Raw genomic sequence first — 15,563 nt, 5'->3', positions numbered from 1 at the left:
CAAATTAAAGATAATTAATTTTTTTTTAGTTAAGCTCTGCTAAGCAGTAATTTATTTGAAATTCATTTATTAAAAAGTTATTTTTTTTTTAAATAAAAACTCGTATAATTATATATTTATTCACATAACAAATGTAGTTGAATTTAATTTATTTCAAAAGAATTTTTTTAATAAATAATATATTTATTTATATTCCAAATTTATTTAAATTTCATTTACTTTGACTAAAATCTATTTTATATTTATATATTTTATTTTTATTCCCATTAAAAGTGAAATAGTATTTTGTTTATTGTAAATATTAGTAGCATTACATTTAAAAAATTTCAAATTTAGAAAGGATTTATTTACTTTTTTTTTGTAATATTTTAAATATTAAATATCAAAGACTTGTTGCATTATATTAAATTATTTTTACTCTTTTAAAATTTATTTTAATTTTTATTTATTTGTATTGTTATATCCGCTACCAAATATAGCCTGTGGTATATTACAGTATTTTTGTGGTATATTTTAAGAATAATGCCCTCTTTTTAATTTTTGTAGAATTCAAATAGAAAATTATATTTTATTTATTTATATTAATATTAAATTAAATTAAATTATTGTTGAAATTAAAAATTAAGATGTGGAAAGTTGAAATTCATTTATTTATTTTATTTTTTTTATGTAATACAATTTGTCAATCATCCCACAAAATTATTGTTGAAATTGAAATTGAAAATGTGGAAAGTTTAAACTCATTTCTATATATTTTTTTTTATATTTTAAACCTATAAAATAATAATTGGTAGGATATTTCGTAAAGAACTACGTTTTTATTCCAAATTTAAAGATTCTAATATGTGCAAATTTTTTAAAATTAAAATATAAAGATTTGCCATGCAGCTAATGAAATAATACTTCTTCAACTTTAAAATAAGAATACATAAATTGATGAAAACATTTTGGTGTTAATTCAAGTTCATATTTCTTCGCATTGCGTGCGAAATAAATCATAAAAATGTGAATTGAATTTCTGTGCTGTCTGTGCCGATGCGACTTTGAATATTTTGCTGGCTGTTATGTTTTATACTCGTATTTTGTTGTCCATGTCAATTTATTTTTGTTGTTGTATGTGTGTTTACATTGTCGGGGGCCATTGCCCGTTTCGTTAGCCCATTTTTTTTTGCCATTTCAATGTAAACATAGCGAGCGAACGCGCGCTGTGGCCAAATGGCTTTTGGCTTTTGGGGGGCTAAATTTAGTTAACCACCGACAACAGGCGGGCAAACGCAGCTTCCTGGGCGGCAAGAAAAAGCAAATATCGCGTATACGCGACGTTGAACGTGGCACGCGTCTCACACAAAATGAAATGAACTGAACCGAAATGAAATGAAAACGAAATCAATCAAAGCCAGCTAATTTGCAGCACGCAATCAATTTGTATTTTTTTAAGAGGGGAAAAATGTGCGTCACGAGGTGTGTCGAGTTATTTTTTTTCTCTCTGTGAGTGTGTGTTGGTTGAGTGTGGGGCTGCACAGACAATTTGACGCCAAAAAGCGACGGTTGTCCTTGTGCTCCTTACGCTGTGCGCTGAAAATGGCGTCAAATCAATCAAAAGCACAAAATGAATAACGCTTTAAGCGAGCGAACCACAGAGAGAGACAGAGAGAGAGAGAGGGAGAGTTGAAAATCTGACTGCCGAGTTACGCGCAATTTAACCTGTCTGCCACAATTTTGCAGCTGGCAACATGGCCTTCTCCCTCTCTTCCCCTCCCTCCGTCTTCATCTCCGTCTCCGTCTCTGTCGCTCGCTCAACGTTCACTCGCTCAATTATCATAATTGCGAGACGAAGAGCGGGGCTTTGACACACCAAGCTGGAAATGATAATGTCGGCGCCAGCATTTCCGCTTTTATTAACGACGGCTTCGTCTACAACCCAAAGCAATGTTGCTGTCTCCCTCTCTGAGTCTTTCTCTCTCGCTCGCTTGTTAAACACACCCAGCAAATGCTTGAGTCGTATGTGTGTGTGTGTGTGTGTGGGCGCCATCCCCGTGTCCGTGTCCATGTTCATGTCCATGTTGTGGCTGCCTGACACGCACAATTAAGTGCCTCTCACTCTCCCCCACTCTCTCTCTCTCTCTCTCTTTCTTTCTCACTCTCTTACTGTCAGGAGGCTCAAGGATAATGCTAAACGATATGCGCGCCTGCTTTTCTTTTCTCTTGTCTTGTCTTAGCTTCTTTCAAAATCAAATCAAATAAAATAAAATTTACTACACTCACGCACGCTTCTTCCTCCTTTCTTCTCTCCACTCCCCCTCTCTCTCTCTCACTCTTTCTCTAAAATATTGAATTGCTCGTCGCTCGTCGCTGTGGCGCTCGGTTTTTCATTTTCGCTTTTTCGACTATTTTTATATATCTATTTAACATTTTCATTTCCGTTTCGCCTTAATGCACTTGACCTTCAGCCAAACACACACACAAAATCCAACACAAAAAATAATTACACAAACAAAATACATATATATTTATACACACACACACACACACACATAAATAGAACTATTTACTCTCAAGTTTTTGTTTCGTTTTAGATTTCGAATCTTGTTTTTTTTATTAACCGAATTGCAACACAGCAAAATTTCCACTTGAATTCCCTATTTTGTTTTTTTTTTTTCTATAGTTGCAACTCACAATTAAATTGCAAAAGATTGTAGCGTAGCATATATATAATATATTTCCGTTCCATTTATGATTCACTTTGTTTTAGTTTTAATATATAAAAAACGTAAATTGTGAGTCAACTCGATTGCGATTTGTATTCAAATTGCGGCACAAATTCAATAACATTTCAATGGCAAAACGCAAATTAAACTGAAGTTTTGAATTTGCCAAACAGCGAAAAACTATTTGATGCCATTTTCAAAGTTATTCGAAATCTTTTTATTCCATTTTTAGTGCACTCAATTTTCATTGTAAAGTGTTGTGATAATTTGATTGATTTTCGATTAAGCTGATTAAAATTGTTTGTTTCTTTTCAAAATCAAAATAAAGCTTTAAAAATTAATTTGTATTTTAGTTAGCAAACTTTTTCAGTAATTCAATGCAAATTGGAAAAGTTTCAATTTTATTTTCTATATTTTCATTATTATTTCTTTTTAAATTAAATCTAAGATTTTATTCATTTTAAAATTGCAATATTTTAAACTTATTTCACATCTATTTAACTTTATTTCATTGTAGTTTTTTTTTGTTTATGGGATTAATTGTGTTGTTAGATTAAACAAATCAATAATTTGATAGTTTTAATCTTCATTACAACTATTTGCTTTAACTAATAATCTGGAATATTTTGCAGTATATTTTGTAGTACTTTATTAATATACCAAATATAGCATACAGTATATTTTTAGTATTTTTCAGCATATTATTTTGGTACATTTTGGGAATAAATTACATAAAATTGAATTTTCATATGGAATTTCCCTTTGATTTGCTGTTAATTCAATTGTTTGTTGTTGCTTTAATTTTAATGCAATTGAGGCAGCTTAAGTTCAATAAAAATCAAGCGAAAATGTTGCAAGCAAATCGCCTGGCATGACAAAAGGCCACGTTGCACGCTCTGTGTGTTGAGACATTGTTGTAAGTTTCCAGTGTAAATTCCATTAGGATTATATTACGTGGCACAAGCCCACACACACACACACACACACACACACTCTCAGGCTTTGGTGTTCTTGTGAAGCCACAAAAGTTGCGCTGGCCCATAAACTAGAAGAATTTTCTTTTATTATCCTTGTCATAGAGTTGGTGGAGCACAAAAAAAAAAGGAAAAAATGAAGAAAGAAAATACGTAAAAAGTTCAAATGGATTAGGGGCAAGCTTGAAGCGGAAGCCCCAACAAGGCGTTGCCCAAGAATAGAAAGAGAAGGAGAACAAGAACAAGAACGATTCGCAGCGTTGTGCGTGCCAAGCAAAATGTGCGAGGATATGTGTCAAGGACACGCGGCAATCGAGCGCCAACTCAGCTGCCATTTGTTCAGCTCTTTTATGTTATGTGTGTGCGCTCCACTGTTCTTTTCAGTTCAGTTCAGTTCTGTTCTGTTCTGTTCTGGGTGTGTAGGCGTGCCTAACTGCAGTTAACACACAGCTGTCATTTTACACACACTCTGCACACACACACACACACACACACGCCTTTCCATGCGACATTCGGGACATATTTGGAGCACACTAATTGATATTTTCACAGTCCTTATTCTCCCCCAATTTTTTTTCCATTTTTTGGCGCGCCTTTTCGCATAAATTTTCGAAAACAAACAACAATTTTAGTTGCTCCATTTTTCAGCATGTTTCACATGCGTTTTTCAACTCTGTGTGGTCTCCAGAGATAGAGAGAGATAGAGAGAGATAGAGAGAGAAAGAAAGAGAGAGAGAGAGAGAGTGGAAAAGAACACGCCCAAGCTTAGCGCAAAGTGATTAGAATGATGATGAGCTTAACACAAGGCCACCAACGAAGCGAAACTGTGAAACTGATATTTGGCATTTGGAAAGGGTAATTGCTCGAAATGAATGACTGAATGACAACTGTGTGTGTGTGTGTGCGTGTGTGTGTGTGTGTGTGTGTGAAATGAATGCACATAATCGTGCTCAAAACGTGTTGAATTCCAATCAAGTTGAGTTCTCTTCGAGAGACTTTTAGTCGTAGTAGTTTATTTCTGTAGATTTCATATTATCTCAAAAGTTAGAAAATACCAAGTAAATATGCAAATAATAATAATAATTACAAAAATACCAATTATTAAGTCTAATTTTAGAAAACTGCATTTAAATTTGATAAGCTTGAATATTATTGGCATGCTTTCAACATTAAGCATACGCCACATAACATTATTCTCTTATATGTAAATTGTTTCATGAGTATACTTAATATTTATATGTTAGTATGCTTGCATAGTTATTTGGTATTTTTTGTAACAATTAGTAGGCTTGTATATTTATTTGGTATTTTTTAACTGATGGTATGTTTCAATATATTTTGGGTATTTTATAAAATACACAAATAAATAATTATTATTATAAATACATATTATTATATTTATTTGGTATTTTTTCAACAATTAGTATGTTTTCATGTTTATTTGGTATTTTATGAAATATTAAATCTACAGGAATAAATACTGACTGTTTGGAGTAAAAATAAATATATAGGTTAAGTTCATTGGACATTTACAAGGGATACAAAAAAACCATGCTCATGCGTATACTTAATATTGATTAACACTATGTTTGCTTATTTTAGTATTCATACAATAGACTTGTTATTTATGTCATATTCAAGCAAGAAAGTAATAAAATTCACACTCTAAGAGTAATGGAAATTCATTATGAAACAATAAAATTGAATTTAAAGAATTTAACGAATTTGTTTTCAAACATTTGCAGGCGAAATTCCAACAATTTTATAATAAAATTATTACATATTATATAAAGAGTTTAGCTTGCAACGTTTCCCAAAAATTTGCATTGGCAAATGTCGAGAATCTTCAACTTGAACTTTGCGCTATCCAAATTTCACTTTCTTTCGCTTTTCGTTGCTTTCTCCCTCTCTCTCTTTCATTATAATTTTATGGAGTAACTATCAACACTTGAAGCGCTGACTTGCTGGCATTTATATTGCATATTCGAGCGCTTGAAAAAAAAAGAATTGGCAGCAAGTTAAAGTGAAACAAAATCGATGCCACACAAATTCTACAGAATGGCAGCCAGCGGATATCTGTGGCAAGAAGAACGCGTGCGCTTCATAAACAACAAAATGAGAAAAACGAAGAAGCAAAGTAGCGGAGAATTTCAGTCAGTGTTTACTTAATCAAAAAGTCGCTTGCCACGTTTCGGTTTTGCAAAAGCTGAAGCTGAAGCTGCCACACGATTTCCTAGAACAGTTTTTTTTTTTTGTTCTCTTTCGTTTTGCTGGCAGCTGGCAAACGTGGCAACGTGGCAGCCGGCAGCAAGTGGCAGCCAACTGGCCAAGAATAATACACGAGGCGAGGCGAGGCACAACACAACAGCTGCTGCTGCTGCTTACAACAGCGTGTATTATTCTTTTCATTTTGGCCCGTTTGCAATAAATAAACATAATAAACAATTTTAATGCGAATTCCTTCATAAAAATCATGTCGAATGTTGTGTGTTCTCTGTGCGACTCCTTTGTTCATCATCATCATCACTATCTATGCCGTTGCTACTGACAGCTGTCGCATGGCAATGACAGCGACGCAGCTGCCACGCAAAAAGATACAAATGTATCTGCACATAAAATGAGGTGTGAAAAGTGTACTAAATGTCTTTAAAAGCGGCCTCCCAAGCACTCACTCAACTCGCTTGTATATTTTTTTGTTTGATAAAATTCCAAAGCACTCACACACACAAACACTCGCTCATAAATGGCAATAAATAAAAACCAAAAGGAACGCAAAAAAAAGTGCAGGCCGCTGCAAAACTCGAGATAGTGTCAATGACGGCAGCTTGGTTAATCAACATAAATCGCTTTGATGTCACACATGTATTAATTTTGGAAATTAATTAGATTTTCTACCACGCAGCAGAAAAGAGCAGCATTGAAGAGCGGCAAAAGCAAATACGAACAAGAACTTGCAATAGATAAGAATTTTGTTGTTTTTTTTGTTTTCCCCCTCTATATTTTGCTGATAAGGCATCTTTGACATGAAAGACAAGGCAGCAACCAAGAGCAGCAGCAACAACAATTTCAACCACGGTTGATAAGCTATTTGATAAAACAAAAAGTGTAATGAAAGTTTTGATTATGAACGTCCTTGCGAAAGGCACAGCAAAGTAGCAACAACAACAACAACAACAATAAGTACTCTAGCAACACTTTACTCACACACACACACACACACATAGCGAGAGACACACGCACTGCAACTGTATGTGAGAGCTTATCTGATTACTGACTAATGCCAACTAAACATATGTAGCGGACGGTTCCATGAGGGGGGTATTTCGGAAGGTGGGGAGAAGGTAAATGTCCAAGCCTAAAAGGCACACAAAATACACATGTTTAGTACACGACACGGGGCGCGACTTACAGAGCTAAATGGTCAGCAGATAACTGCAGCTACACTCAGCGAAATTGTACTCCAAATTCAAGTAAATTTCGAAATGAATATGCGAAAAGCAATTTAAGACACTTTTCAAGCAAACTTCATGTTAACTCAAAAGTTAAAGTTAAAAAGTTCTAGCTACAAAATAAAGTTAAAGTTAAGCTTAAAGTTTTAGATAAAGTTAAACTAAAACTTATAGTTAACATTAAAGTTAAAGTTAAAGTTTGTATAGGTAAAGGTAAAGGTAAAGGTTAAAGTTAAAATTAAAGTTAAAGTTAAAGTTAAAGTTAAAGTTAAAGTTAAAGTTAAAGTTAAAGTTAAAGTTAAAGTTAAAGTTAAAGTTAAAGTTAAAGTTAAAGTTAAAGTTAAAGTTAAAGTTAAAGTTAAAGTTAAAGTTAAAGTTAAAGTTAAAGTTAATGTTAAAGTTAAGATTAAAGTTAAAGTTAAAGTTAAAATTAAAGTTAATGTTAAAGTTAAAGTTAAAGTTAATGCATATAACTTCATATTTGTTTGAATTTTCGGCAAATACAAACAACATTAAAATAATTATGTTATATTTTAGCTAAAAAATTCAAAATTCTTAACTACAATGGCAATCAAACAATTTACATGTACAAATTTCACTTCATGTTAACGATAAAGTTAATGTTAATAGTTAATTAATTTAAAAATAATGAGAAAAAAGAGTCAACTGCTTAATAGAAATGGCAATCGAACAATTTCACTTAAAGTTAACTTCAAAGTTAAAGCTTATAATTTAACTACTGAAATCTTATCTCATATTAGGAAATTAAATTTTTCCTATATTTTTGATTTATGTAAAACGATTTTATATTCTCTTTTATATAAGTTATTAAATTAGTAAAACCATAGATACATTTTTCATTTGTTTTTGTATTTTTTATGTGCATGATAACATTAAATAGTTAAATAGTTGAAATTTTGAATACAAATTAAAAGAAGTGGTCAACTAAATATGCAATTTAACTGCCAGTTAAGCATAACCATCAGATTAAAGTCGCACTTTGTTAGTTTTATTCAATTGTTAACTTACAGTTAAATATTATTTCTACGCGTTTTGTTTTCTGCATTCATTTGAATAGTAATCAACGGAATGACGCGCAAATTAATCAAGTTTTCGCTAGTGCAAATCTATCATAATACAGTTTTATTGTGCAGACTGTGTGCAATCTTATCTGCGAATTTCGAAATTGAATTAAAGACAGCATAAAGTGCTGGCCACTTGAGAGAAATGCTCTCGCACTTTCTGCCAGTGTACACACATTATATTCTAGAATCTAGATACTAAATGCTTGATAGTCATACCCTCTGATATACTATATACTATATATATAGTATATATCTGATAGGTGCGTTGACACATTCCACTTGGCTTTTGGGGTGACGCATTCGACGCGGTTTCGAGATATTCGTAAACTGGTGTAATTTATCGATAGACACGATTGTGTCGATAACGATTACGGCAACGCTACGTTTTTAATGCTTTTTCCCCGTTTTAACATATTTCCATAAATTTGCCATTTCATAATTTTTCGCGTCTCGTCCGCTTTTCAGTTGAGTTGTTCTACGTTCAGTTCCTAAATTTAACGCACAAAACGTGCATAGAAATGTTTATAACTGTAAAAGTTGCGCCACGCGTTCGCCATAAGTTTCCCCCCTTCCCCTCCACCAATTTTCCCATTTCCATTTCCATTCCTCATTTCCCCATTTCATTTGGCCCATTTGCCTCGCCATGAAACAGGACATTTTTGGCAACAACAACAACAACAATTCTAATGCTGCATTGCTGCGTGGACAACAGCAACAGCAGGGGAGAATATGGGGGGGGGGAGGGAGAAAGAGGTGGAGGTGGAGGCGCGGGAGGTCTTTAGGGCGCGGTCCGTTTTGAATGTGCGAAATTCTTTGGCGGAGTTTTTGTGCGCGCATTTAATTTTTATAACATTTTTATGGCCGCTGTAGATGTGCATGCTAAACACACAGTCACACAACACTCTGTCCCTTACCCTCTTTCCTCCACTTCTCTTCTCTCTCTCTTTCTCCTTCCCCCCTGGCGCGTTGCTTGACAGTTCTCCTGCCACCCGGCGTGCGCTCTTAAGTGAATAATAAATTAATTGAATAGCCAGCCATGCGGCCCATTTTTTCTATTTCTTTTTTTTTTTTTTTGGACTGTGGTTCACAGTAGAGCTCAGTTTGGTTTACAAGAGTTGCGAGGTTCAACGCCTTGTTCCTTCCTTCGGGGTTTGATGTGGTTAAGATTCGTTTTTATACCAACTAGTTGTTTAAGACAGCTTTTTAGTATATTATTAAAGAAATATATCTGGCATATATGGTATATTTCAAATGCAGTACTATACCAATATACTAAATGTAGCACTTGGTATATTCTAATATGTTATGGTATGTCAATTTGGTATATTTTTAGACTGATTTAGTTGATAATAAAGCATTTGGTATATTCTAATATATTGTGGTATGTGAATTTGGTATATTTTTAGACTGATTCAGTTGATAATCTGGTATATTTTGCAACCGTCATATTTTGAATGTATTGATATATCAATTTACCAAATATAGCCTTTAGTATATTTTTAGTATTTTTGCGGTATGTTAATTTGGTATATTTTCAAATTAATACCGCATTGTTTTGGTTTGATTAAAAATGGGTATCGAGTATTTCACAGTCGAGCACACTCGTTTGTAGCCTTCTTTCTTGTTTCTTCCAGCTTTTTGCAAAGGCAACGCTTCTATTGCCCGTAAGCTTTTATGTTAATAGGCAAGTTTTGTTTAGTGTTTTTGTTTTTTTTTCTACCACCCACGCAGCGTCATAAAATGCCCAACCCCCAAAAACCTCGCCCCCAATCGTTCGCAACTTGACGAGCTGCAGCTAATCAAAGGCAGATACATTATCTAAATGCTTAATTAAAGTGTAAATTTTGCAGCGCTTTCGCAGGGGGATGAAAAGAAGCAAGGGATGGAGAAGAACGCGAGGGGGAGGGAGAGTTGTCTGACTGCGATAGACGACGCCGAATCAATGACACTTAATTAGAAAATAGCTGACAGCAAAATATAGTGATCGGCTGCATGGGGGAGGAGGGGGGGTTAAAGCGACCGACTGTGTGAGAAGCTTATCCATTAATGTGGCAATTTTGTATCTAAGAGATACACTTCGCTCTGTATCTGTGTTTGCCTTTGGCTCGTGCCCTGTGTGTTTGGCGCTGGCAAATGCTTTTAATTAAGCCGAGGCTGAGAGCAGCAACAACAATAACAAAGACACTATCTCGCGCGCTCTCTCTTTCTTTCTCTCTTTTATGAGCCAAATCCCCCCTAAGTGCAAAAAATAAAAGAAGAGCAAAAAGGGGGAAACACACACAAACACACACACAAAACTAACAAAGTTTTTATGTGAGCAGCCAATGATTGGTATTTTTTGTCTCTTCCACTTCTTAACTGTCTCTCTCTCTCTATCTATCTCTTTGTATATTGTTTCATTATTGTCTTCTTTGTTGTATGCCCATTCCATGAAAGGCTTTAATAACTTGGCCAACAAAGTTTTTCGGATATCTTTATGCTCGGATACTTAACGACAGCGTTGCTCCCAATCTTCAGCTATTGCAAACACCTCAGCAAATCGAAGAAACATTTTCATATTTATGCTTGCTTTGTCTACAAAACGGTTTAACTTTAATCATTACTACTTTTCGCATTTTTAAAGTTTTTTTTTTTAAATAACACATAACAAGATTTTACTCAAACATTTATTAGAGTGTTGTTTCTCAGAAATATATATTTCAAGATAACATTAAAACAATTATGAAAGCTACAGTTGAGCGAGATCCCTAGTATGCACTCATTTTTTATAAAACCATATTTTACAAATATACCAAAAATATACCGACTCTGAGATAACCGCTACCCCTTTAAAAATAACATATTCTTCGAATATAGTACTAAAATAAACCGAAGGCTGTCTTTGATATATTGATAATAGTATTTTAAATATTACACTCTACAACTATACCACAAAAATACTAAAATTTCTAAAGGCTATATTTGGTATATTGATATAGTATTTTTAACATACCATATAGTACAAAATATATCAGATTGTCAGCCAAAGAAACGAACACCCGATTATATAATATTATACATTTTTTTTGCCATACAAAAGTATTTCTTAAATACCTTCTACAAGGAATCTTAAATAGTATAATTATTATTGTATGTACCGAAAATCCTGCAGGCACAAAGTTATAATACCCTTCCACGCTATAAGTAATGAAATTAATATATTATTTCTCATAAGATTAAAGATATTAAATTGAAGTAGAAGTAAAAAAAAAATAATATTATCTCTAAAAGATATAGATCTGTTGAATGCACTCGAATTTCTGGGAATTTGAAGCCACAGAAATATTCAATGCAATTTGAATTTTAGGGAATTTTTTTTTTGTAAAATGTTTTTTGTTTCGTGCCACGCCCACATAAATCACTCACTCACTCACACGCTCGTTCAGTATGCAATATTGTGTTGTGCGCTGTTTTTGCTTTTTGATTGTTTTTATGTTGTTTTCGCGCTGCTCGATGTTTCGCTCGTTTTGTCGTGTGATTCGTGATTCGTGTGAATTGTGGAGTGCAGCGCGAGTCACGTACCGCAAACACAACTTGCAACTAACAACAACAACAACATTGGCACAGACAGCCTGATAAAAATATTAAATACAGACATTTTTCAAATATCATTTGCATGTGTGTGTATTATATGTAGAGCAATGTTTTATTTCGGGGGGATTGCACACGATTCAGAAACCAATTCCAATGGCATGAATATATGATGAGTGACCAACTGGCGCTTGCAGAAATAGACACAACAAATCAACTCAAATATGCCACACACACTCGTTATCGTAATAACAATAATAATAATAATAATTTATCAGAAATATGGGAATATGAATATGGATTCACACATTCGTTCCAATGGGTATTATACAATATTCGTGTGATATACATTTTTTTCTTTATGCACATTGCGCGTTGCGGTTTGTTTCCAACAACAGATACAATAATTTATTTATTTAATTTGTTATTTTACTGTTTTTTTTCTCGTCGTATTTTGTGTAATAATTGAACGAAATTTTGCGGCTTCTTCTGAGTCATTTCGCAATTTGCGATTCATTGCTTATTATTTATATATAGTATTGTATTGATGCGTTGTTTTTTGCCTTCTCTCTTTTCTGTTTTTAGTATCTGTTTTTTTTTCTGTGCTGTGCTGTGCTGTGCTGTATTCATGCAGTATTCATAGCCTGTACTCTAACAGGTTTCGTGATAATTGTTTCAAATAAATCCATGAATACGTATTGTATATCGATTGAAATTTATCGTGTGTGCGAGTGTGTGCGTTTTTCACAGCAATTTATTTAACTGTTATATTGATTTATGCATGTATCGTATATACTTATACTGTATATCGATAACAACGGGTTTCTTGCCTAATGATCAATCTTACACAATAAATTGAAGCAACTTGTCTCTTATCAAGACACTTAAGTAGCTGGCACTTATTTATCATTGTTGAACGGATCAATCTGCTGTCTATATGCATGTTGAATAAATCAATGTTTCGCTCCATGTATTTATCGATAGCTTCTAATTAATGTTGATCACTGACTGCGGTATTTTTCTTCTTTTTTTTTTTGAGTTGTTCGTGAAATGTCAATTAAATTATCAAACAATCGACAAACACTCAATATATTCATTGGAATTCAGTAATAAATTCCACGATTAATTGCGTTTATTCATTGGAATGCATATAATTTGCAAAATATGCCTATCGATAAACATTCAGGTATATCGATTTACAGGACGATAAGGCAAATGAAATAAATTTTAAGTAAATTTTTATGTTTAACACTATAATAGGAATTCTATTAACGATCATCAGTTAATCGACAACTTTGTTATCGATTGTCAGTTTATCGATAACTTACTTATCGATTATTTATAATAAATTGCAAAAGAATTTGTAAGTTTAAGTTTCTATAGTTGAAAATCGTCATAAATTGTAAGTCGATCAATAGCTTTATCGATAATTTATGATGAAGCACCCTTGAGTGCATGTGCTTGCATTTGACATCTGCCCTTAGAGCCGCGTTGTGTGTGCACACTACTTATTGTCACTGCTGCTCACATGCTGTGATCTTTGCTTTTTGCATTTTGCGCACACTCGAGAGCAATTCAGAAATGCCAACGAATCAATAAATCCAGCCAAGCCACAAATAGCTTCATTCGACAAGGCTTCATTCAACCAACACACAAACACGCATACAAAAACCCGCTTCGGAATGTTAATGACCAACAAATAAAATAATAATAAAAAATGAAGAAAAATAAAATGGAGAAAAAATATAAAAGCCAAGTGCGAGTAGACAAGCCAAGTATAAAAGTTGCCCGTGAGTTGGTCGCTGTTGATGCCCTGCTGGGCCACTTGCCAACAGCTGTCGCTGTTGCTGCTGCTGTTGCTTCTTTTGGGTCTATCGATTAGCTATCGAAGTCGTCAGCGAAGCGATTGTCATCTGTTTGCGCAAGTCACATGCGGCGTATGCGCAATGTGTGCAGCAGCAACATCAGCGACAGCACACACAACAAAATGCGCCCATGACCTCAAAAGTTCTACCAACTCAACACAGTCAGTGGGGACATGTCTAGGGAGTGGCGGCAGGGGACAACACAAGGGGTGCGGCGAGGGGTTTATGGGGTGGCACGCATGCGCCGCATTTGGGCAAAATGAGAAGCGAAATACAGATTTGTGTGGCGAATGTCAAAAGTGATTTTCGTTTAACAAAGTTGCAAAAGCAATCAGCACAGCTACTATGAAATACTAAATTACGCAGTACTGTGTTATAAAACACTTAATTGTAGTATATTTTACTATAAAATACTGCACTACATTGTATTGTAAAATACCAATATAATATTAAATACCTAACTGAACTACATATTTATTTAATACATTACCATAAAGTACTGCGCTTTGTAAAAAATACTGAATTATGCAGTACTGCGCAGTAAAATACTTAACTGCAGTATATTTTACTATACAATACTGCACACAATTATATAAAATACCGAAATACACCACCTTTTGCTCTAAAATACAAAACAACATTTCACAATACTTTACTATATAATACCGTGCCTCACAAAATATACTAAATTACACAAAACTACTCTATAAAATACTTAAAAGCAGAATATTTTAAACTCAAATACGAAAAATTACACAATACTTTATCATAGAATACTGTACTTTACAAAAATACTAAATTTCACAGAAAAATAGTTGACTGCAGTATACTTTACTATACTACTAAAATATCAATATAACGCCAAACTACACTTTATCGTAATATACTGCACTCCACTTTACGAAAAAATACTGAATTAAGCAACACTATACCCTAAAATTCTAAGCTACACTACTCTCTGCAATACTCTATTGCATTGCCCCCACTTCAGAGGCCTCAAAGGCTTTACAAGCTAACCAACAAAGCTGAACCTCATACCCCAAAGAGCTGCTGCTCTGTTGCCCCTTCTAACCCCCCCGCTGTCGCTGCTGCTGCTTTGCTGAAAAACATGCGAAAGTCATAAATCATAATTCTTTATTCTGGCTTTTTTCATTTGTTTGTTGCTCAAGCTTTACGCTTTTCGTTGTTAATTTTCGTGTTTTATTTTTATTTCGTTTTTTTTTCGTTGTTTGCGTTTTTTTCTTTGACTAACTTTCAATTTGCAGCTGTGTGTGTGAGACATAAAAGTAGCACTAAAACTTTTTGCGAGGCAAACAGTATATACATACATATTATATATATCTATTTGCACAAAAAATTCTTGACAAAAAAACCAAAAAATGATAAATGGGGAAAAAGGCAATAGTCAAAAATTGCACAGCTATAATTTTTTTTTTTGCCAAAGCGGGCGTTTCGTGGGGGTGGTTTAGCTTTTAAGTTATTTTTTGACAACGTTGCCAATTTGCATTTTGAGTGAAATTATATAATGTATAATAATATGGGGGGAAACACCAAGTTATCGTTAGGCTATCAACTCAACTCGCAACTCGACTCGACTCGACATCATTATCATTGCTTCGTTTGCTTGGCATTTCGGTTTTCACACGTAACTGGCATTCGCTTAGCTAATCTCTGACCGGGCGACATAACTCAATTCCTTGAAAAGCCTCCATAAAAAACAAATACAAACTAAAAAAAAAGTCTACACGACTGTCTCAAAAAAGGGCAACAAATTGTCATAAAAACACGGCACTGAGAACTAAAATGGAATCACACATAAAAAAAAAGAAACTCGCTTGCGATGTTTTCAGCTCAGCAAGTGGTAACTCTGTGCTGCTTTTAATGGAATGGCAACTCTATGTAACGATTTGAC

At 33.9% G+C, this 15,563-nt stretch overlaps 1 protein-coding gene across 2 annotated transcripts in view; it reads left to right on the top strand.

The window, feature by feature from the left end:
• LOC132795253 (activating transcription factor 3) overlaps positions 1 to 15,563 on the top strand; it is a 59,854-nt gene that overhangs the window by 30,250 nt on the left and 14,041 nt on the right. The gene's annotated exons all lie outside the window — the stretch shown is intronic.

Source organism: Drosophila nasuta, chromosome X (genome assembly GCF_023558535.2).
Source record: "Drosophila nasuta strain 15112-1781.00 chromosome X, ASM2355853v1, whole genome shotgun sequence".
Taxonomy (NCBI): Eukaryota; Metazoa; Arthropoda; class Insecta; order Diptera; family Drosophilidae; genus Drosophila; species Drosophila nasuta.
Note: the sequence above shows the minus strand (reverse complement) of the source record. Positions and strands in the feature narration are given on the sequence as shown.